We start from the raw sequence: 23,271 nt of genomic DNA, 5'->3' as shown, positions 1-23,271 counted from the left end.
AACAGCATCTGGGGCGTCAGTGAGGTACATTCTGCTTCTGAAGTTATTGAGATGGTGGTTGGGATCCGTGGTGCCGTCATATAGAGCCATATTTGGGAGTTTGAAGTCTTTTGGAATTTTGGTTTTCATGATTTCCCTAGTGAAGGGGTCTTGCTATTTGTGTGAATTCTCTTCGAGATTAGCGCGAAGGGCTTTTGATTTGAAATCGGCTTCCAATTGCTGCAGTTTTTCTTCCAACTCCCGACGTCGCCGCATCTCTCTTTGTAGATCTCTTCCGATTTCCCTTTGTTGGTGGGTTTCTTTTTCCAGTTGTTTTAGGCGATCTAGGAGTGCTTCTATGGCTCCTGAATTTGGAGAGTCTTTGTCTTGGTTGGTCTCCGGAGTGTCTTGTAGCGTAACGTTCGCATTTTTGTGCGGTGTTCGATCCTCCAGACCTGAATCGTGATCGTTGTCATGGTTGTCCGCCATGATGATGGGATGACTTCCAGGTTCCCCGGCAACGGCACCAATGTTCCGAGGGTTACCTGAAACTGTAGGTCGATCTCGGATGAGATCTTCAGTACTGGTCGGAGATGACGAGTCCGGCTGGCTGGTGGCAGCCGGACCTGTTGTGTCCGACTTGCTGGACCGGCTACACTTCTGATCCTTGGTCACCGGAGGGTGGGGGGTACCTGCAAGAGACTCCGATGCTTAAGTTAGCACGGGTATTAAGCAGGTTTTTTAGTAGAATCAGAGTATGAGTTATACTTGGGTGCTCCAGCGTATTTATAGTGTTTGAGATGTGACCTTCGTTGGATAAGATAAGTTAGTTATCTTATCTTATCTTTATCTTTAGAGTTGAGGTCAGCGTATCTTCAACGGAACCGCCTTCATCTCTATAGGCTTAGGCCGCCTTAGGATTCGGGTCGTGCTCCTCTATTTGGGCCCTTAATCTGGGCTCTCCTGTTGATTTGGCTGAGCTCTTTGAGAAGAGTTCAGATAGTCTGACCTGAAGAGGTTGGTCGCTCTATCTCGAATCATCCCAGGTTGGATAGCTCGACCCAGGGTATGAACAGACACCTTGTAGTAACCTTTTCCCAGTACTTCCACAACTCTGTAAGATCCTTTCCAGTTGGCTGCTAGCTTCCTTTTTCCTGATCGACCTGCTCCAATGTCATTTCAGATTAAGATTAGATCGTTGGTGGCGAAGCTTTGCTGGACTACCTTTTGATTGTATCTTAGGGCCATTTGATGCTTTAGTGCTTCCTCTCTAATCCGAGCTCTTTCTCGGGCTTCCGGAAGTAGGTCGAGCTCCTCCCTTTGAATTTGGGAGTTGGTCTCTTCATTGTAGAGGATTACTCTGGGAGATCCTTCTTCTATTTCCACTGGAATCATTGCCTCTATTCCATAAGCAAGTCGAAAAGGTGATTCTCCTATGGTTGAATGTGGTGTTGTCCGATATGCCCATAAGACTTGTAGGAGCTCTTCAGTCGAAGCTCCCTTGGCGTCCTATAATCTCTGTTTTAACCTGGCCAGTATGACTTTGTTGGTGGCTTCCGCCTGTCCATTGGCTTGTGGGTGCTCTACAGAGGTGAACTGGTGCTTGATCTTTAGATCAGCTACCAGATTTCTAAAGCCTGTGTCGGTAAATTGAGTACCATTATCTGTCGTGATGGAGCATGAGACCCCAAACCTTGTGATAATATTTCTGTATAGAAATTTTTGACTTCTTTGGGCTGTGGCATTAGCAAATGGCTTTGCTTCAATCCACTTTGTGAAATAGTCTATGCCCACAATGAGAAACTTGACTTGTCCGGACCCCTGGGGGAAAGGTCCAAGGAGGTCGAGTCCCCACTTTGCGAATGACCAGGGTGAAGTGACGAAGATGAGCTCCTCAGGTGGGGCTATATGGAAATTGGTGTGCTTTTGGCATGGTGGGCATGTCTTGACGAACTCTGTTGTTTCCTTTTGTAAGGTAAGACAGTAGAAACCAGCGCGGAGTACCTTTTTGGCAAGGGCTCGTGCTCCGAGGTGATTGCCGCACATGCCACTGTGGACTTCTTTGAGAACTTCCCTTGTAGCGGAGGTCGGGACGCATTTTAGGAGAGGTGTAGAGATTCCTCTCTTATATAGGACATCTTGTATTATGGTGTAGTACTGTGCTTCTTGTATTGACCTTTTTGCCTCCTTTTTGTCTACGGAAAGTGTTTCTGACTTGAGGTAGTTGGTTTTGGGTGTCATCCATCCTTGATCCTGTCTTGATATGGCTAGGATCTTTTCTTCCTCCAAGGTAGATGGACTTCAGAGTGTTTCTTGGATGAGACTTCTATTGTTGCCCCCTGGTTTGGTGCTGGCTAGTTTTGAGAGTGCATCAGCTCGGGCATTCTGCTCTCGGGGTATGTGTCGGACCTCATATCCCTTGAATTATCCGAGCTATTCTTTGGTTTTGTCAAGGTATTTTTTCATAGTGGGATCCTTAGCTTGATAGCTCCCTTCTATTTGCGAAGTGACTACTTGGGAGTCGCTAAAGATGGTAAGTCTTTGAGCTCCCACTTCCCTAGCCAGCCTCAAACCGGCCAGTAATGCTTCATATTCAGCTTGATTATTTTAGGCAGGAAAATCGAACTTTAAGGAGAGCTCGATTTGGGTTCCCTGATCGCTTTCTAAAATGACACCTATGCCACTCCCGGTTTTGTTTGAGGAGCCATCTACATAAAGGCTCCACTTTGTGGGGATACCCGGGGTGTCAGTATACTCTGCGATGAAGTCGGCCAGGTACTGGAATTTAATAGCTATCCGAGCTTCAAACTTGATGTCGAATTCGGATAACTTGACTGCCCATTGTAGGATTCTTCCAGCTTAGTTTGTTTTCTGTAAGATCCTCTTTATGGGTTGATTGGTCCGTACTCTGATGGTGTGAGCTTGAAAGTGTGGTCGGAGTCGTCGCAAAGTGAGTATGAGGGCATAGGCGAACTTTTCTATCTTTTGATAGTTTAATTTAGCCCCTTGTAAAGCCTTACTGATGAAGTTCTTTGGGTGAGCATGAAGCCCAGGAATTTGCCAGCTTCTACTGCGAAGGGGCACTTTGCGGTGTTAAGTCGCATGCCATGTTTTCTTATGGTGTCGAACACTTTAGTGAGGTCGGGTAACAATGATTCCTCATTTTGTGTTTTTACCAGCATGTCGTCTACATAAACCTCCATTAGCTTTCCAATGTGATCGGCAAAGACTTTGTTCATCAGTCTTTAGTAGGTAGCCCCTGCGTTCTTAAGTCCGAAGGGCATAACTATATAGCAATAGTTTACTTTTGGGGTTAAGAATGACGTCTTCTCTTGGTCGGTGCACATCTGCCACTTCCCATTTGACTTCTTGACCAACACCATATTGGCTAGCCATAGTGGGTATTTTACCTCCCTTATGAACCCTGCCTCCAGCAAGGCTTGTACTTGCTCCTCTACAGCTTGGGATCTTTCTGGGCCGAGCTTCCTACATTTTTGCTGTACTGGTCGAGACCTTGGGTATACGGCTAACTTGTGGCACATTAGTCCGGGATCAATACCAGGCATGTCGGCGGCCTTCCATGCAAAGAGGTCGGAGTTATCTTTTAGGAGCTTTATTAGCAGTTCCTTTAAGAAGATTTGCTCCTATACTTGTTATTTTGTTTGAATTGTCTCCAATTTGAACTTCTTGAGTTTTATCTTCTGGCTGAGGGTGGAGTTTCTCACGAGCTCGAATTCTCCCGAGTTTTATAGTGTTGGTTTCTTTTCCTCTGGGGTCTCCTTCAAGGTTCAGACTTTCGTTGTAACAACGTCGTGTGATTTTTTGGTCTCTCTTTATGGTAGCGATCCCCTCCGGAGTGGGGAACTTCATGCATAGGTGTGGAATGAAAACCACAGCGGTGAGCTGGTTTAACGTTATCTGACTTACTAACGCGTTGTAGGCCGAGCTCACATCGACTACAATATAGTCTATGCTCAACGTCCTGGACCAAGTTCCTTTCCCAAAGGTTGTGTGAAGGGAGATGTATCCTAGTGGTTGAATCGGGGTGTCTCCAAATCCGAACAAGCTATTCAGATACGCTCTGAGCTCTTTTTCTTGTAGGCTGAGCTTGTCAAAGGCGGATTTGAACAAGATGTCCGCAGAACTTTCCTGGTCGATTAGTGTTCTGTGGAGGTTGGCATTGGCGAGTATTATGGTAATGATCATGGTGTCATCATGCCCTGGGATGATGCCCGCAGCATCCTCTTGTGTGAAGGTGATATTGAGGAGGTCGACCAACGTGTCTCCTTTTCCAACATGATACACCTCCTTAAGGTGTCTTTTGCGTGACGACTTAGAGATCCCTCCTCCTGTGAATCCTTCATTGATCATGTGGACATGCCTTTCAGGGGTGCGATTGGGACGTTCAGCTCGTCCGATCTCTTCATCCCTTCTTCTTTTTCTTGGTTCGTCTGCTATGTTGGCTAGAAACCAATCTAGTCGCCCGTCTCGTGCCAGTTTTTCAATGACATTTTTTAGGTCAAAGCAGTCGTTGGTGGAATGCCCGTAAATTTGGTGGTATTTGTAATACTCTGTCCAATTTCCTCCTCCTCGTTTATGTTTAATCGGATGAGGGGATGGGATCTTTTCAGTGTTGCATATCTCTCTGTATACATCCACAAGGAACACTCTGAGCGGAGTGTAGTTGTGGTACTTTCGAGGTCTTTCAGTAGGCTGATCCTCCTTTTTCCTGGACTCTTTATCCTTTTCTCGAGGTGGGTAGAAGAATTTGAATTTTGAGGTTTCTCTTAATCGAGAATTTTTCTCCATATTGATATACTTTTCTGCCGGTTCTTGTATCTCATTCAGAGATGTTGGATGTTTTTTAGATATTGAGTAGCTAAAATGTCCCTCTCTCAGGCCGTTGATTAGCCCCATGATGGCTGCTTCTATTGGGAGACTTTGTATGTCGATACATGCTTTATTGAACATTTTCATGTAGCTGCAAAGACTTTCTCGATCTCCTTGTTTGACTCCCAGTAAGCTTGGAGCGTGTCTGGTCTTGTCCTTTTGGATGGTGTTCTAAGGGTTACATGAAACTGGAGGTCGATCTCGGACGAGATCTCCTGTACTGGTTGACAAACCCCATTTGTAGGGTTTATCTTGTATTGATTTTTGGGGATTTTATCACCTTTTACCCATATTTATTCAAGAAATAGCATGGTTTTGTATATTCTCCTCTAATTGTGCTTGAATGTGAAAACATGCTTTTTAGGACTCAAAATAGCTAAATTTAATTTACCTTGATTCTATTAGATGCCTTGACATGTTTGTTAAGTGATTTAAGGTTTAGGAGGCAAAGATTGGATCAAGGGAATGAAGAAAGAAAGCATGAAAAGTTGGAGAACTCATGAAGAAATGAAAGAACCGGAAAGCTGTCAAGCCGACCTCTTTGCACTTAAACGACCATAACTTGAGCTACAGAGGTCCAATTGATGCGGTCCCAGTTGGGTTGGAAAGCTAACATCCGGGGCTTCGAAACGATATAAGATTTGCCATAGTTGCATCGCGCATAGGGGCGCGCACGCGCACGGTACGCGCACGCGCCGATGGTGGCACATGACCCACTTAATGCAAACGTGGCCAGCGATTTTAGAAGCCTTGTGGGCCCAATCCAACTCATTTCTGATGCTATTTAAGCCAAGGATTGAAGGAGAATCAATAGACTTTTACATACTTTTGATACTTTTCATACTTTAGATGTTAGTTATCATTAGTTTAGTTTTAGCTTAGTTTAGTAGTGAGAATTAGTTTCTAGAGAGAGAAGCTCTCACTTCTCTCTAGAATTAGGATTAGGTTTAGTTCAATAATCTTAGATCTAGATTTTAATTCATGCTTTCATCTCCTTCTATCTCTCAATTCTTTGTTGCTACATTCATCTTCTTCTATTCTTTTATTGTAATTTCCTTTATGTTGTTCTTATATTTTGTTGTAGATCTACTTTTGCTCCTTCTATTTTCTTTCAATTCAATTAGAGGTAATTCATAATAATTGTGTTCCTTTTGATTGTTGTTGTTAATTCATTGCCGTAATTGTTGTTAGATTCTATTTTTGTTATCAATTTACTTTGCTTTTCTTTTATGCCTTCCAAGTGTTTGATGAAATGCTTGGTTGGATTTTAGTATAGATTTTGTTCCTCTTGGCTATGGTAGAGTAATTAGTGACGCTTGAGTTATCTAATGTCTTTGTTGATTGATAATTAGAAGTTGCTAATTGATTTAGATACCACTAAAGCTAGTCTTTCCCTTGGGAGTTGGCTAGGACTTGTGGAATCAAGTTGATTCATCCACTTGACTTTCCTCCATTATTAGAGGTTAACTAAGTGGTAGCAATGGACAATTGTGGTCACAATCAAGGAGGATAACTAGGATAGGACTTCTAATTCTCACAACCTTGCCAAGTGCTTTTTAGTTGTTAGTTTATTTTCATTGTCAATTACATTTCATGTCTCTTATCCCAAAACCCCACAATACAATCCATAACCAATAACAAGACACTTTATTGTAATTCCTAGGGAGAACGACCCGAGGTTTAAATACTTCGGTTTATAGATTTTAGGGGTTTGTACTTGTGACAAACAAATTTTTGCATGAAAGGATTATTGTTGGTTTAGAGACTATACTTCAACGAGATTTTATTTGTGAAATTCTAAACCGTCAAAAATCCAATCGTCACTGGTCGGTACTGACATGTCCGGCCGATGAGTGGCGGCCGGAGCTGTTGTATCCAACTTATGGACTGGCTATGCTGCTGATCCTTCGTCACCAGAGGGTGGGGGGTACCTGCAAGGGACTCCAATGCTTAAGTTAGCAAGGGTATTAAGCAGGTTTTTAGTAGAATCAGAGTATGAGTTATACCTGGGTGCTCCAGTGTATTTATAATGGTGTAGAGTGACCTTCTTAGATAAGATAAGTTAGTTATCTTATCTTATCTTATCTTATCTTTGGGTGAAGTCATCTTATCTTCTGGGAAACCGCCTTTATCTTTCTAGGCTTTGGCTGCCTTTAGTTTGGGCTGTGTCCCTTTGTTTGGACCTGCTTGGGCCTCTTATGGTGATTTGGCCGAGCTCTTTGAGAAGAGGTCGGTAATGGGCCAACCTTCCAAGAGGTCGGACATGGGCCAACCTTCTAAGAGGTCGGATAGTCTGACCTGAAGAGGTCGGTTGACTTGTCGTAAAACATCCCGGGTCGGACAGCTCGACCCAAGGTATGAACAGTGCCCTTGCTTGAGTTCGGACCTTTCCGTGAGATCGTGCTTTCAGAGCTTCGATCTCTTTGGGGAAGTCGTGCTCAAGCATTCGTCTGGCTTGTTTATTCATTGCTTTGCAATCCTTACAGATTTTCTAGAGGTTTGGTACTTCACAGTCCAACCTCTTTTGAGTGGTAGTGTGGGTTTTCTACCCTTGCCTTCTGGTTCACGCCTTGCTTTAAGTTTGTGTTGACAACCCTTTGCTTTGGCGAAGTTATCCCTGCGGCTTGATATCCGGGCTTTTAGTGACTTGTCCAACTACTTTTTAGTGTTCTTTATATAGAACCTTTTTTAGTCTCGGATGACGTTTGTAGCGCTGTTTGAGATTGTGCCTTCTTTGAGTGGAGTTGTATCCCTTTTGGCTAAGCATATTTGAGCCTTAAGTTGTTTCCCAACCTTTTGGCTTGTTCTTTTTTGAGATCGTACTTGCACCTCTTCTTTAGCTGACGTCGACCTGTATGACTTTGCCCCTGCTTGAGTTCGGACCTTTCTGTGAGATCGTGCTTTCAGAGCTTCGATCTATTTGAGGAAGTCGTGCTCAAGCATCCTGACTTTGGTCGATCTTGAGTAGTTTCTCCTTGTGCGAGTCTGGTATTGCCCCTTTTTTAGTTTGTTGAGAGGTCTTTTCAGCCTTCTTCCGACTTCTTTGTCTTCACTGCTCGGGCTTTTTAGTCATAATCCTACAACTTTTTAGGTAGTGTTCTGATGGGGAACCATTTTATAGTTTGTTTGGATGACTTTTTAGCTCCGTCTTTGAGGCCGTGCTTTTTGCTTTTTAAGTAGTGTCTTTTTTTTCAAGACTTTGTACTTTTCAGCGAAACACTTCTGGCTTTGGTCTTTTGACCTTTCCTTGGCCTTTGTGAGATGTTTATAGAGTGTTGGTACTTTGCTGTCCAACCTCTTTATTAAATCTTTTTTAGTCTGTCTTGTTTAGGCAGGATGACCTTTGGGGCTAACTTGTCCGACAACTTTTTAGTGTTCTTGGTAGAACCTTTTTCGTTGGTCTGAACATTTTTGATAGCCTTGTCGTGGAGCCGTGACTTTTTGGGCAGAGTTGTGTCCCTTTTTTAGCGCACGCTTTTTTGTTGGTCCGACTTCTCTTGTCGATCCTTCTTTAGCTTTCGTTGGTCCGCCTTCTCTTGTCGGTCCAAGTTGTAGCTTTCATTGGTCCGACTTCTCTTGTCGGTCTAAGTTGTAGCTTTCGTTGGTCCGACTTCTTCTTGTCCGTCCAAGTTGTAGCTTTCGTTGGTCCGACTTCTTCTTGTCGGTCCAAGTTGTAGCTTTCGTTGGTCCGACTTCTTCTTGTCGGTCCAAGCTGTAGCTTTCGTTGGTCCGACTTCTGCTTGTCGTTCCAAGTTGTAGCTTTCGTTGGTCCGACTTCTTCTTGTCGGTCCAAGTTGTAGCTTTCGTTGGTCCGACTTCTTCTTGTCCGTCCAAGCTGTAGCTTTAATTGGCTCGGGTGCGACTTCTTCATGTCGGTCGCTTCTAAGTTATTTCTAGTAATCCATTTTATTTGGACCTTGTCAGGTCTCTTTTTATGGATTGCTTTTTATAACTTTTTGTAGTTTTGTTGGGCCGACTTCATCATGTCGGTCCCTTCTAAGTTATTTTTAGTAATCCTCTTTCTTGGACCTTTGTCAGGTCTCTTTCAGGGATTACTTTTTATAACTTTTTGGTTTTGGGCCGACTTTTTCATGTCGGGCCCTTCTAAGTTATTTCTAGTAATCCACTTTATTGGACCTCTATCAAGTCTCTTTCAGGGATTACTTTTATAACTTTATGTTTTGGGCCTGACTTCATCATGTCGGGTCCTTCTAAGTTATTTTTGTAATCCTCTTTCTTGGACCTTGTTCAGGTCTCTTTCAGGGATTTACTCATAACTTGGGTTATTGCGACTGGTCCAATTTATTTACGTCGGCCAGTCTTTAAGTTATTATTTAGCAACCCATTTTTATTAAGACCTCGTCAGGTCCTTTCTATGGATCACTTTCGATAACTTCTTGCATTATTCTGTTTTCATCTTTGCGGATTTTGTAGAAATTGGGTTTAGTCCCCATTTGGTCGACTTTTTGACGAATTTGGTTTTCGTCTTCGTTGGTCTTTATCGTGATCGTGCAGTGAATTTAATTTTCACTTTCTACCGATCTGAAGCTTTATAATCGGACGATGAATGTTTCAAATTAATGCGTCTTAATCGAGAAGTGAATTTGGTTTTCACTTTGTCGATTTTTGTCGAAATCAAACGATGAATTCGGTTTTCATCGTGGTCGGGCGGTGAAGTTGGTTTTCACCTTGCCGATCTATCGCTTTGTAATCGGACGATGAATTTCGTTTTCATCGTGGTCGGGCGGTGAAGTTGGTTTTCACCTTGCCAACCTATCGCTTTGTAATCGGACAATGAATTTGGTTTTCATCTTGCCGACTTTGTCGTGATCGGGCGGTGAATTTGGTTTTCACCTTGTCGACCTGCCGTAATCGGGCGATGAATTCTGCTTTCATCTTTGCCAACTTTTATTGTGATCGGGCGGCGAATTTGGTTTTCACCTTGCCGGCCTGCCGTAATCGGGCGTCTTGGTAGGAAACTTTTTAGGGAATCTGCAATTTTTTAAACAATAAAATGAAGATAAGAACGTGTACATGTTAGTACTTACCCTTCTAGGTCGGGCAATCTCTTAGATCTTGGTCTGGCGCCCTTCTTAGATTGTAGGCATGCCATGACCTTGGTAGCTCTCGCCCCTCGAGGTCGGACACTTTGTCTCTTGAGCCATTCGACGTTTTAACGCCTCTTCCTTGATCCGAACTCTTTCTCGGATTTCTAGAAGTAGGTCGAGTTCTTCCTTTTGAAGTTGGGAGTTGGCCTCTTCACTGTAGTGGATCAGTCTGGGCGATCCTTCTTCGACCTCCACTGGGATCATTGCCTCCATTCTGTAAGCTAATCAGAAAGGTGATTCCTTTGCGGTAGAGTGTGGAGTTGTCTGATATGCCCATAGGACTTGTGGGAGCTCTTCTGGTGGGGCTATGCTTTTGATGTAAAGCTTTGACTTTGTAGTTGGGTTTTTGCTCAGAAGAACTTTGGTTCTTTCTGCAAAAATTTTGCATCTTTGATCGTTTGTTATGACTTTTCTTTTGTTGTTCGCCTTTGAGAAGAATGTGGGCTTTTCTTAGGGTTTTGTTGCTGTTCCTGTTTCTTTTCATCGTTGCCTGACTCCTTTTGTACAAAAGTTCTAGCTTTTATTTTGACCTTTTGTTTGAGAGGTGTTCGGACTGTTTAGGTATAAATTGTCGACTTCTGTCCTCTGTATTCTTGCCCTGTTGTTGCCTCCAAAGGGTGCCCCTGGACCTTCGTGTGAGTCCTGGGGTTTTCCTTCTACTACTGTATCTGACACTTGATGTTTTGCTGTTATTGTCTGAGTTGTTTCCTTATTTGCCCGAGTTGTTTGGTAGTAACCCCATAGTTGACCTATGTCTTTGATATGTCTACTAAGATCCCGGACGGCATGTCTGATTGACTGGATTCCCTTGTCTTGATGTGTGTCACTGTGGTTGACCCTGAGTACTGTGTGCGACTTTGTAGGGATAGGGATGAGGAGAAGGTTTACGAGTTGGTGTCACCGGACCTTGAGGAGAGGCTTTGTTTTCCTTCCTTGACTCCGGGGGCACGACCCTTTTTCTATGCTTATGACTACTTTTTCAGTCAGTTGAATATTACCATCCCTTTTACCGCATTTGAGACTGACTTGTTGTGGTCTTGTAATGTAGCTTGGATGAGGCTTCTGTTATTGCCCCCTGGTTTGGTGTTGGCTAGTTTTGAAAATACATCAGTTCGGGCATTCTATGTGTCAGACTTCGTTTTCCCCGATTTTGTCCGAGTTGTTGGTGCTGGCTGGTTTTGAAAGTGTATCAGCTCGGGCATTCTGCTGTCGAGGTATGTGTCGGACTTCATTTTCCCTGAATTGTCCGAGCTGTTTTTTATTTTTGTCCAGGGTCCCCCGAATTGTCCGAGTTGTTCTCTGGTTTTGTCCAGGGTCCCTCGAATTGTCCGAGCTATTCTCTGGTTTTGTCCAGGGTCCCCCGAATTGTCCGAGGTACTTTTTCAAGGTGGGATCCTTAGCTTGGTTGCTCCCTTCCATTTGTGAGGTGACTACTCGTGAATCGCTGGACACGGTAAGCTCCTACCTTCTAACCAGCCTTAAACCAGCCAGTAGTGCCTTGTATTCAGCTTGGTTATTTAACTTGATTTTGGCTTCCCTGATCACTTTCCATAATTACACCTGCACCACTCCCGGTTTTGTTTGAAGAGTCGTCCACGTAGAGATTCCATTTTGTTGGAGTTCCCGGGGTGTCAGTGTACTCTGTAATGAAGTCAGCCAGATACTCTGATTTGATGGCTGTCTGAGCTTTCATATCGAAGATTGAATTGGGATAACTCGACTATCCACTGTAGGATTCGTCCAGCTAAGTTTGTTTTCTGTAGGATGCTTTTTCCGGACTTTTCTATCTTTTGATAGTTTAGTTCGGCCCCTTGTAGAGCTTTGCTGATGAAGTAGACGGGTTGTTTCCCACTTTCGTCTTCTCTGACTAGTGCTGAGGCTATTGCCTGACTTCCCACTACGAGGTATAATATGAGTTCTTCACTTTCCCGTGGTCTGGTAAGAATGGGTGGTTGCCCCAAGAATTTTTTAAAATCATGGCGGACTTGTTCGCACTCTGTTGTCCTTTTCAAACCTCTCTTCAGTCTGAGGTGGACTTTCAACTCGTCCATCCTCTTTGGTGTGAGGTGGACCTTCAACTCGTCCGACCTCTTTGGTGTGAGGTGGACGTTCAACTCGTCCGACCTCTTTGGTGTGAGGTGGACCTTCAGCTCATCCGACCTCTTTGGTGTGAGGTGGACGTTCAACTCGTCCGACATCTTTAGTGTGAAGTGGACCTTCAGCTCATCCGACCTCTTTGGTGTGAGGTGGACGTTCAACTCGTCCGACCTCTTTGGTGTGAGGTGGACCTTCAACTCATCCGACCTCTTTGGTGTGAGGTGGAACTTCAGCTCGTCCGACCTCTTCGGTCTGAGGTGGACTTTCAACTCATCCATCCTCTTTGGTGTGAGGTGGACCTTCAACTCGTCCGACCTCTTTTGTTTTTGATTGGGCGAGGTGGTGAGATCTTCTGAGTGTTGCATATTTCTTGGTAAACATCCACAAGAGACACCCGAAGAGGGGTGTAATTGTGGTATTTTCTAGGCTTCTCACCGGGTTGATCTTCTTTTTTTTTGGACTCTTTATCCTTGTCCTATGGTGGGTTAGGAGAATCCAGTTTTTGAGCTGTCTCCCAATCGGGAGTTCTTCTCCATATTGATATATTTTTGTACCCATTTCTGTACCTCGTTCAGAGATGTTGGGTGCTTCTTGGATATTGAGTGGCTAAAAGGTCCTTCTCGTAGGCCATTGATGAGACCCAAGATAGCTGCTTCTGTTGGCAGACTTTGTATATCCAGACATGCTTTATTGAATCTTTCCATGTAGTTGCGAAGACTTTCCTGATCTCCTTGCTTAATCCCTAGTAGGCTCGGGGCGTGTTTGGCTTTGTCATTCTGGATGGAGAATAACGGATTGCATCTGAGGCCTCCGTGAGATACATCCTACTTCTGAAATTGCTAAGATGATGGTTTGGATCTGATGTGCTGTCGTATGGGGTCATGTCGGGAGCTTTGAAGTCCTTTGGGACTTTAGCTTTCATGATCTCTTTGGTGAATGGGTCTTGATCTTTGTGGGGGCTGTCTTCGTGACCGGATCGAGTTGTTTTGGCCTTGAGATCTGCTTCGAGTTTTAGGAGCTTGTCCTTTAACTCGCGGCGTCACCTTATCTCCCTTTGTAGATCCTTCCCAGCTTTTCGTTGATGCTGGACTTCTTTTACAAGTTGTTTTAAACGATCTTGAAGCATCTCCAGAGCTCCTGGGTTTGGTGAGTTTTTGTCCCCGTTAGTTTCTGGGGTATCTTTTGGTGTAGTGTTTGCGTTTTTGTGCGGCGTTCTATCTTCTAGATCTGAATCGTGGTCGTTGACATGGTCATCTGCCATAGTAATGGGATGACTTCCATGTTCCTCGGTAGCGGCGCCAATGTTCCGAGGGTTACCTGAAACTGGAGGTCAATCTCGGACGAGATCTCCTGTACTGGTCGGTGCTGACGTGTCCGGCCGGTGAGTGGCGGCCGGAGCTGTTGTATCCGACTTGTGGACTGGATATGTTGCTAATCCTTCGTCACCGGAGGGTGGGGGTACCTGCAAGGGACTCCGATGCTTAAGTTAGCAAGGGTATTAAGCAGGTTTTTAGTAGAATCAGAGTATGAGTTATACCTGGGTGCTCCAGTGTATTTATAATGGTGTAGAGTGACCTTCTTAGATAAGATAAGTTAGTTATCTTATTTTATCTTATCTTATCTTTGGGTGAGGTCATCTTATCTTCTGGGGAACCGCCTTTATCTTTCTAGGCTTTGGCTACCTTTAGTTTGGGTTGTGTCCCTTTGTTTGGACCTGCTTGGGCCTCTTATGGTGATTTGGCCGAGCTCTTTGAGAAGAGATCGGTAATGGGCCAACCTTCCAAGAGGTCGGACATGGGCCAACCTTCTAAGAGGTCGGATAGTCTGACCTGAAGAGGTCGGTCGACTTGTCGTAAAACATCCCGGGTCGGACAGCTCGACCCAAGGTATGAACAGTGCCCTTGCTTGAGTTCGGACCTTTGATGCCAGGGCATCTTGGCCAGTTTCACTGACCTTTTCTTTACTGTTTTTAGGGTAGTTTCATGTATTTCTTTAGGAAATAAGCTAGTTTTGGGTAGATATTCACCTACACCTTGATTCAAGCATATATTGTGCATTTTACATTATTTCATGAGGATTTTGCATGAATTTAGTGATAAATTGTATGATGCATTACCCATGACTTGGACTAGAACTTTGATGCACTCTGTTGCTTGATTTCAGGACCAAAGAAAGCAAGGAAAGGGAGGTAACTTGCAAGGTTAATGAGAAAAGTGATTGCCAATAACACTCTCAAAGCCATCATTGCCCACGTTAAGAGTCACGTTAACTAAGTTAACGTGAACTCTAACGTGGAGAAGGGAAGTTGAGCCAACGTTAGTGACACTTAACATTGTCACTAACATTGGCAAACACTCATGAGTGGCCACGTTAGAGCCCACGTTAACCTAGTTAACGTGGCCTCTAACGTTAAAGGGGGAAGAGAAGCCAACGTTAGTGACATTCAACATTGTCACTAACGTTGGCCTAAGGATGCAACACACCACGTTAACTCCCACGTTAACTTGGTTAACGTGGGAGCTAACGTAAGAGGTGAGAGTTGTCGACAACGTTAGTGACACTCAACATAGTCACTAACGTTGGAAGCAACCACACAAACCCCAAGGAGCCACGTTAACTTCCACGTTAACTTCCACGTTAACTTAGTTAACGTGGAAGCTAACGATGAGGAATGAATGATGAGCCAATGTTAGTGACACTCAACATTGTCACTAACGTTGGGATGGCTAAGAATGGCCACGTTAGAAGCCACGTTAACCTAGTTAACGTGGACTCTAACGTGAGATCCAGAGGCACATTGGAACGTTAGTGACAATGTTGAGTGTCACTAACGTTCTCGAAGATTGGCAAGACCACGTTAGAAGCCACGTTAACCTAGTTAACGTGGGCTTTAACGTGAAGCAAAAAGGGGCAGACTGGAACGTTAGTGACAATGTTGAGTGTCACTAATGTTCTCGAAGGTTGGCAATGCCACGTTAGAAGCCACGTTAACCTAGTTAACGTGGGCTCTAACGTGAGGCAAAGGGGTACATTGGAACGTTAGTGAAAATGTTAACTGTCACTAACGTTCTCGAACTTATACTTTCATTAAATGTTAACACCCCTAACGCCCTGAGCAAAAGTCTCTGCCCACTTAGCACTTTCTCTCTGCAAGTAAAGCCAAGCCCAAATGAAGAAAAGAACTGCTTCAAACTCAAGATCCAAAGGCCCAAGACTTGAAGAGCCAACTAGAAGCTGAGAGAAATAGTATATATAGGAGTAGCTTTGAATTGAGAAAGAAGTTCTAGAGGCTGGAAACTCTCTGTATTTTACTTTCTCTGCATTTTCTAGTTTTATGATGTATTCTCCATCATTGTTTTCATTTTCAAGAGCTATGAACAACTAAACCCCTTTCATTGGGTTAGGGAGCTCTGTTGTAATTTGATGGATCAATACTAATTTTCATTATTCTTCTTCTATCTTTTCTCTTGATTTTACTTGAAAGCTTTCGATCTTCATCCAATTGAGTAGTTATCTTGGAAGAGAAGCTATTCAAACTTGGATCTCTTTTGAACCTTGAGAGAGGAATGAAGAGATCAAGCTAGAAATGCCTTCTCATGCTGGACCAAATTGGGTTTGGATGGGTATGTGACTATAACTCTCTCAACACTTGATTTGGGAAATGCATGTGGTATAATCAGTGACCATACTTCATCTCTTCTCATGAGTAATTGACCAAGAAATTGGCTATTGATCAAGATTTGAGAGATTGAATTGCAAGAAATTGTAATTCAATCACTTAAGATTGCCAAGGAGATCAATGAGTGCATTGATTGAGGAAGAGATGAAAATGAACTTGATCCGGAGAATTGCAACATCTCCTAAGCCCAATGAACTCCCCATCTCTGATCTTACCCATTCTATTTAATTTCTGCCATTTACTTTTATGAGCAAATCCCCCATTCCCATTTACAATTCTGCAATTTATTTTCAGTCATTTACTTCCAGTCCTTTAATTCTAGCAATTACCTTTCTGTTATTTACATTCCCGCCATTTTATTTTCTGCAACTCTCAACCCAAATTCTGGATTCGCTCAACTAGAACATTCTTCTAATTAAAGTTGCTTGATCAATCAATCCCTGTGGGATTCGACCTCACTCTATTGTGAGTTTTTACTTGACGACAAATTCGGTACACTTGCCGAAGGGAGATTTATTGTGAGACAAGTTTTCCGTGCATCAACCTTTCCGTGAGATCGTGCTTTCAGAGCTTCGATCTCTTTGGGGAAGTCGTGCTCAAGCATTCGTCTGGCTTGTTTCTTCATTGCTTTGCAATCCTTACAGATTTTCTAGAGGTTTGGTACTTCACAGTCCAACCTCTTTTGAGTGGTGGTGCGCAGAAATTGTGATTACACTTTGATTATGTAAAATTCATCGCTCTTTCTTTCCCTGGTAATGGCGCCAAAAACATGATGCCAATACCATGGTTCACAACTTCGCACAACTAACCAGCAAGTGCACTGGGTCGTCCAAATAATACCTTACGTGAGTAAGGGTCGAATCCCACGGAGATTGTTGGTATGAAGCAAGCTATGGTCACCTTGTAAATCTCAGTCAGGCGGATATAAAATAGTAATAGAGTTTTCGAAAACAATTAATAAAACAGGGATAGAAATACTTATGTAAATCACTGGTGAGAATTTCAGATAAGCGAATAGAGATGCTTTCTTTCCTCTGAACCTCTGCTTTCCTGCTATCTTCATCCAATCAGTCTTACTCCTTTCCATGGCTGGCTTTATGTGATACATCACCACTGTCAATGGCTACTTTCGGTCTTCTCTCGGGAAAATGATCCAAATGCCCTGTCACGGCACGGCTAATCGTCTGGAGGCATCACCCTTGTCAATGGTTTCATCCTATCCTTTCAGTGAAAATGGTCAACGCACCCTGTCACGGCACGGCTATTCATCTGTCGGTTCTCGATCATGCTGGAATAGGATTTACTATCCTTTTGCGTCTGTCACTACGCCCAGCAATCGCGAGTTTGAAGCTCGTCACAGTCATTCAATCATTGAATCCTACTCGGAATACCACAGACAAGGTTTAGACCTTCCGGATTCTCTTGAATGCCGCCATCATTCTAGCTTACACCACGAAGATTCCGATTAAGAGATCTGAGAGATACTCATTCAATCTAATGTAGAACGGAAGTGGTTGTCAGGCACGCGTTCATAGGGAATGATGATGATTGTCACGTTCATCACATTCAGGTTGAAGTGCGAATGAATATCTTAGAAGCGAAATAAGAAGAATTGAATAGAAAACAGTAGTACTTTGCATTAATCTTTGAGGAACAGCAGAGCTCCACACCTTAATCTATGGAGTGTAGAAACTCTACCGTTGAAAATACATAAGTGAATAGAGGGTAAGCATGGCCGAATGGCCAGCCTCCCATGGAGGTCTAGAGATCTAAAAATGATCAAAAGATGTCTAATACAATAGTAAAAGGTCCTATTTATAATAGACTAGCTACTAGGGTTTACATAAGTAAGTAATTGATGTATAAATCCACTTTCGGGGCCCACTTGGTGTGTGCTTGGGCTGAGCTTTGAGTGTTGCACATGTAGAGGTCCTCCTTGGAGTTGAACGCCAGCTTTTGTGCCATTTTGGGCGTTCAACTCTGATTTTGGATCCTTTTCTGGCGCTGGACGCCAGATTTGGGCAGAGACCTGGCGTTGAACGCCAGTTTGCGTCGTCTAAACTTGACCAAAGTATAGACTATTATACATTGCTGGAAAGCCCTGGATGTCTACTTTCCAACGCAATTGAAAGCGCGCCATTTCGAGTTCTGTAGCTCCAAAAAATTCACTTTGAGTACAGAGAGGTCAGAATCCAATAGCATCAGTAGTCCTTCTTCAACCTCTGAATCTGATTTTTGCTCAAGTCCCTCAATTTCAGCCAGAAAATACCTGAAATCACAGAAAAACACACAAACTCATAGTAAAGTCCAGAATTGTGAATTTAACATAAAAACTAATGAAAACATCCCTAAAAGTAACTAGATCCTACTAAAAACATACTAAAAACAATGTCAAAAAGCGTATAAATTATCCGCTCATCACAACACCAAACTTAAATTGTTGCTTGTCCCCAAGCAACTGAAAATCAAGTAGGATAAAAAGAAGAGAATATACTATAAATTCCAAACTATCAATGAAACATAGCTCCAATCATATGAGCGGGACTTATAGCTTTTTGCCTCTTGAATAGTTTTGGCATCTCACTTTATCCATTGAGGTTCAGAATGATTGGCATCTATAGGAACTCAGAGTTCAGATAGTGTTATTGATTCTCCTAGTTCAGTATGATGATTCTTGAACACAGCTATTTTATGAGTCTTGGCCGTGGCCCTAAGCACTTTGTTTTCCAGTATTACCACCGGATACATAAATGCCACAGACACATAATTGGGTGAACCTTTTCAGATTGTGACTCAGCTTTGCTAAAGTCCCCAATTAGAGGTGTCCAGGATTCTTAAGCACACTCTTCTTTTGCTTTAGACCTTGACTTTAACTGCTCAGTCTCAAGTTTTCACTTGACACCTACACGCCACAAGCACATGGTTAGGGACAGCTTGGTTTAGCCGCTTAGACCAGGATTTTATTCCTTTAGGCCCTCCTATCCACTGATGCTCAAAGCCTTGGGATCCTTTTTATTTACCCTTGCCTTTTGGTTTTAAGGGTTACTGGCTTTTTGCTCTTGCCTCTTGGTTTTAAGAGCTTTTGGCTTTTTCTGCTTGCTTTTTCTTTCTATTTTTTTCTTTCTATTTTTTTTCTGCAAGCTTTGTTCTTTGCTGCTTTTTCTTGCTTCAAGGATCATTTTTATGATTTTTCAGATTATCAAATAACATGTCTCCTAGTCATCATTCTTTCAAGAGCCAACATATTTAACATTCTTAAACAACAACTTCAAAAGACATATGCACTGTTCAAGCATTCATTCAGAAAACAAGAAGCATTGTCACCACATCAATATAATTAAGCTAAGTTCAAGGATAAATTCGAAACTCATGTACTTCTTGTTCTTTTGAATTAAAATATTTTTCATTTAAGAGAGGTGATGGATTCATAGGACATTCATAACTTTTAAGACATGGTTACTAACTATTAATGATCATGTAATGAAGACACAAACATAGATAAGCACATAACATTGAAAACGAAAAACAGAAGAAATAAGAACAAAGAATGAATCCACCTTAGTGATGGTGGCGTTTCCTTCTTGAGGAACCAATGATGTCCTTGAGCTCTTCTATGTCTCTTCCCTGTCTTTGTTGCTCCTCCTTCATTGCTTTTAGATCTTCTCTGATTTCATGAAGGATGATGGAGTGCTCTTGATGTTCCACCCTTAGTTGCTTCCAATAATTGTGTGGAAGAAAATGTATCCCCTGAGCTATCTCAGGGCTCTCTTGATTTGCAGTCAAATGTTCTACCACTGAGCTATAGACCCTTGATGGAAGCTTTTGTCTTCCCTTTCCTCTTTCTAGAGGTTTCTCTGGCCTTAGGTGCCATCAATGGTTATGGAAAAAACAAAAAAGCTATGCTTTTACCACACCAAACTTAGAATGTTGCTCGCCCTCGAGCAAAAGAAGAAAGAATAGAAGAAGAAGAAGAAGATATGGAGGATGTGTGTATTCGGCTATATGGGTGGGATTGGGTGGGAGAGAGATGTTGAATTTTGAAGGTAGTGGGTGTATGGATGTGAGTGGTAAATGGAAAACAGAAGGGATGACTATGAATGGAGAGAGAGAGAGGGTGAGGTGGGTGGGGATCCTGTGGGATTCACAGATCCTGAGATGATCCTGTGGTGTCCACAGATCTTGAGGAGATCCTGTGGTGTCCACAGATCTGGAGGTGTCAAGGATTTACATCCCTGCACCCATTAGGCATGTAAAATGCCCTTGCACACAACTCTGGGCGTTCAGCGCTAGGTTGGTGCCCATTTTGGGCGTTCAACGCCCATTTGTTGCCATTTCTGGCGTTGAACGCCAGAACCATGCTTCTTCTGGGCGTTCAGCGCCAGGATGCTGCCCATTTTGGGCGTTCAGCGCCAGAACCATGCTCTGTTCTGGCGTTGAACACCAGACAGATGCTTCCTCCAGGGTGTGATTTTTCTTCTGCTGTTTTTGATTCCATTTTCAATTTTTATTTTTATTTTGTGACTCCACATGATCATGAACCTATAAGGACATATAACTAAGAAAAATATAGTTAGATAAATAAAAATTGGGTTGCCTCCCAACAAGCGCTTCTTTAATGTCAATAGCTTGACAGTGGGCTCTCATGGAGCCTCACAGATGTTCAGAGCATTGTTGAGACTCTCCAACACCAAACTTAGAGTTTGGATATGGGAGTTCAACACCAAACTTAAAGTTTGGTTGTGGCCTCCCAACACCAAACTTAGAGTTTGATTGTGGGGGCTTTGTTTGACTCTGCTTTGAGAGAAGCTTTTTCTGCTTCCTCTCCATGGATGCAGAGAGAGATCCTTGAGTTGTAAACACAAGGTTGTCCTTATTTAATTGAAGGATCAATTCTCCTCTGTCCACATCAATCACAGCTCTTGCTGTGGCCAGGAAAGGTCTTCCTAGGATGATGGATTCATCCTCTTCCTTTCCAGTATCCAAGACTATGAAATCAGCAGGGATGTAAAGGCCTTCAACCTTTACTAACACGTCCTCTACTTGTCCATAAGCCTGTTTTCTTGAATTGTCTGCCATCTCTAATGAGATTTTAGTAGCTTACACCCCATAGATTCCCAGTTTCTCTATTACAGAGAGGGGCATGAGGTTTATCCCTGAACCAAGGTCACACAGAGCCTTAAAGATCATGGTGCCTATGGTACAAGGTATTATGAACTTTCCAGGATCCTGTCTCTTCTGAGGCAATGTCAGTTGATCCAGATTACTTAGTTCATTGGTGAACAAGGGATGTTCATCTTCCCAAGTTTCAATACCAAATAATTTGGCATTCAGCTTCATGATTGCACCAAGAAACTTGGCAGTTTGCTCTTCAGTAACATCCTCATTCTCTTCAGAAGAGGAATATTCATCAGAGCTCATGAAGGGCATAAGGAGGTTCAATGGAATCTCTATGGTCTCTAGATGAGCCTCAGATTCCTTTGGTTCCTCAGAGGAAAACTCCTTATTGATCACTGGACGTCCCAGGAGGTCTTCCTCCTTGGGATTCACGTCCTCCTCTCCTTCTTTGGGTTCGGCCATGGTGCTTATGTCAATGGCCTTGCACTCTCCTTTTGGATTCTCTTCTGTATTGCTTGGGAGAGTACTAGGAGGGATTTCAGTGATTCTTTTACTCAGCTGGCCCACTTGTGCTTCCAAATTTCTAATGGAAGACCTTGTTTCATTCATGAAACTCACAGTGGCCTTAGATAGATCAGAGACTAGATTTGCTAAGCTAGATGGATTCCGCTCAGAATTCTCTGTCTGTTGCTGAGTGGATGATGGAAAGGGTTTATTATTGTTAAACCTGTTTCTTCCACCATTATTAAATCCTTGTTGAGGCCTTTGATCCTTCCATGAGAAATTTGGATGATTTCTCCATGATGAGTTATAGGTGTTTCCATAAGGTTCACCTAAGTAATTCACCTCTGCTATTGCAGGGTTCTCAGGATCATAAGCTTCTTCTTCATAAGAAACCTCTTGAGTACTGTTGGATGCAGCTTGCACTCCATTCAGACTCTGGGAAATCATATTGACTTGCTGAGTCAATATTTTATTCTGAGCCAATATGGCATTCAGAGTATCAACTTCAAGAACTCCCTTCTTCATAGGCATCCCATTACTCACAGGATTCCTCTCAGAAGTGTACATGAACTGGTTATTAGCAACCATGTCAATGAGTTCTTGAGCTTCTGCAGGCGTTTTCTTTAGGTGAATGGATCCACCTGCAGAAGTATCCAATGACATCTTTGATAGCTCAGATAGACCATCATAAAATATATCCAGGATGGTCCATTCTGAAAGCATGTCAGAAGGACACTTTTTGGTCAGCTGCTTGTATCTTTCCCAAGCTTCATAGAGGGATTCACCTTCTTTCTGTTTGAAGGTTTGAACATCCACTCTAAGCTTGCTCAGCTTTTGAGGAGGAAAGAACTTGGCTAAAAAAGCCGTGACCAGCTTATCCCAAGAGTTCAGGCTGTCTCTGGGTTGAGAGTCCAACCAGATTCTAGCTCTGTCTCTTACAGCAAATGGGAAAAGCATGAGCCTGTAGACTTCAGGATCTACTCCATTAGTCTTAACAGTATCACATATCTGCAAGAATTCAGTTAAGAACTGAAAAGGATCTTCAGATGGAAGTCCATGAAACTTGCAGTTCTGCTGCATCAGAGAAACTAATTGAGGTTTCAGCTCAAAGTTGTTTGCTCCAATGGCAGGAATGGAGATGCTTCTTCCATGTAAATTAGAATTAGGTGCAGTAAAGTCACCAAGCATTCTCCTTGCATTGTTGTTGGGTTCGGCTGCCATCTCCTTTACTTGTTCGAAATTTTCAATCAAGTTGTGTCTGGATTGTTGTGATTTAGCTTCTCTTAGTTTCCTCTTCAGAGTCCTTTCAGGTTCCGGATCAGCTTCAACAAGAATGTCTTTTTCTTTGTCCCTGCTCATAAGAAAGAGAAAAGAAAAAGAAAAGAAGAGGAATCCTCTATGTCACAGTAAAGAGGTTCCTTATTGTCAGTAGAAGAAAAGAAGAGGAGAAAAAATCTGAACTCAGAAAGAGAGAGAGAGGGTTCAGATTTTTGGTGGGTGAGGGAAAGATGTTAGTAGATGAATAAATAAATAGAAGGAGATGAGAGAGAAGGAATTTTCGAAAATAATTTTTGAAAAAAAGTTAGTGATTTTCGAAAATAGTTTTGAAAAAGGTTAGTAGTTTTTCGAAAATTCAAATAAAAAAATTATTAGTTAATTAAAAAGAAATTTTTGAAAAAGGGAGGAGATATTTTCGAAAATTAGAGAGAGAGTTAGTTAGGTGGTTTTGAAAAAGGTGAGAAACAAACAAAAAGTTAGTTAGTTATTTGAAACAAATTTTGAAAAGATAAGAAGTTAGGAAGTTAGAGAAGATATTTTGAAAAGATATGATTGAAATTAGTTTTGAAAAAGATTTGATTTTTAAAATCACAATTAATGACTTGATTCACAAGAAATCAC

General features: G+C 42.6%; 1 non-coding gene across 1 annotated transcript; it reads left to right on the top strand.

The window, feature by feature from the left end:
- The first annotated feature begins 22,089 nt into the window (after positions 1–22,089).
- On the top strand, positions 22,090–22,197 carry LOC112761352 (small nucleolar RNA R71). Its single transcript, XR_003181751.1, has one exon. It is a non-coding gene; the product is annotated as a small nucleolar RNA R71 (small nucleolar RNA).
- Positions 22,198–23,271: the final 1,074 nt, after the last annotated feature.

Source organism: Arachis hypogaea, chromosome 16 (genome assembly GCF_003086295.3).
Source record: "Arachis hypogaea cultivar Tifrunner chromosome 16, arahy.Tifrunner.gnm2.J5K5, whole genome shotgun sequence".
Lineage (NCBI taxonomy): Eukaryota > Viridiplantae > Streptophyta > Magnoliopsida > Fabales > Fabaceae > Arachis > Arachis hypogaea.
The sequence above is the reverse complement of the archived record's forward strand: the minus strand, read 5'-3'. Positions and strand labels throughout refer to the sequence as shown.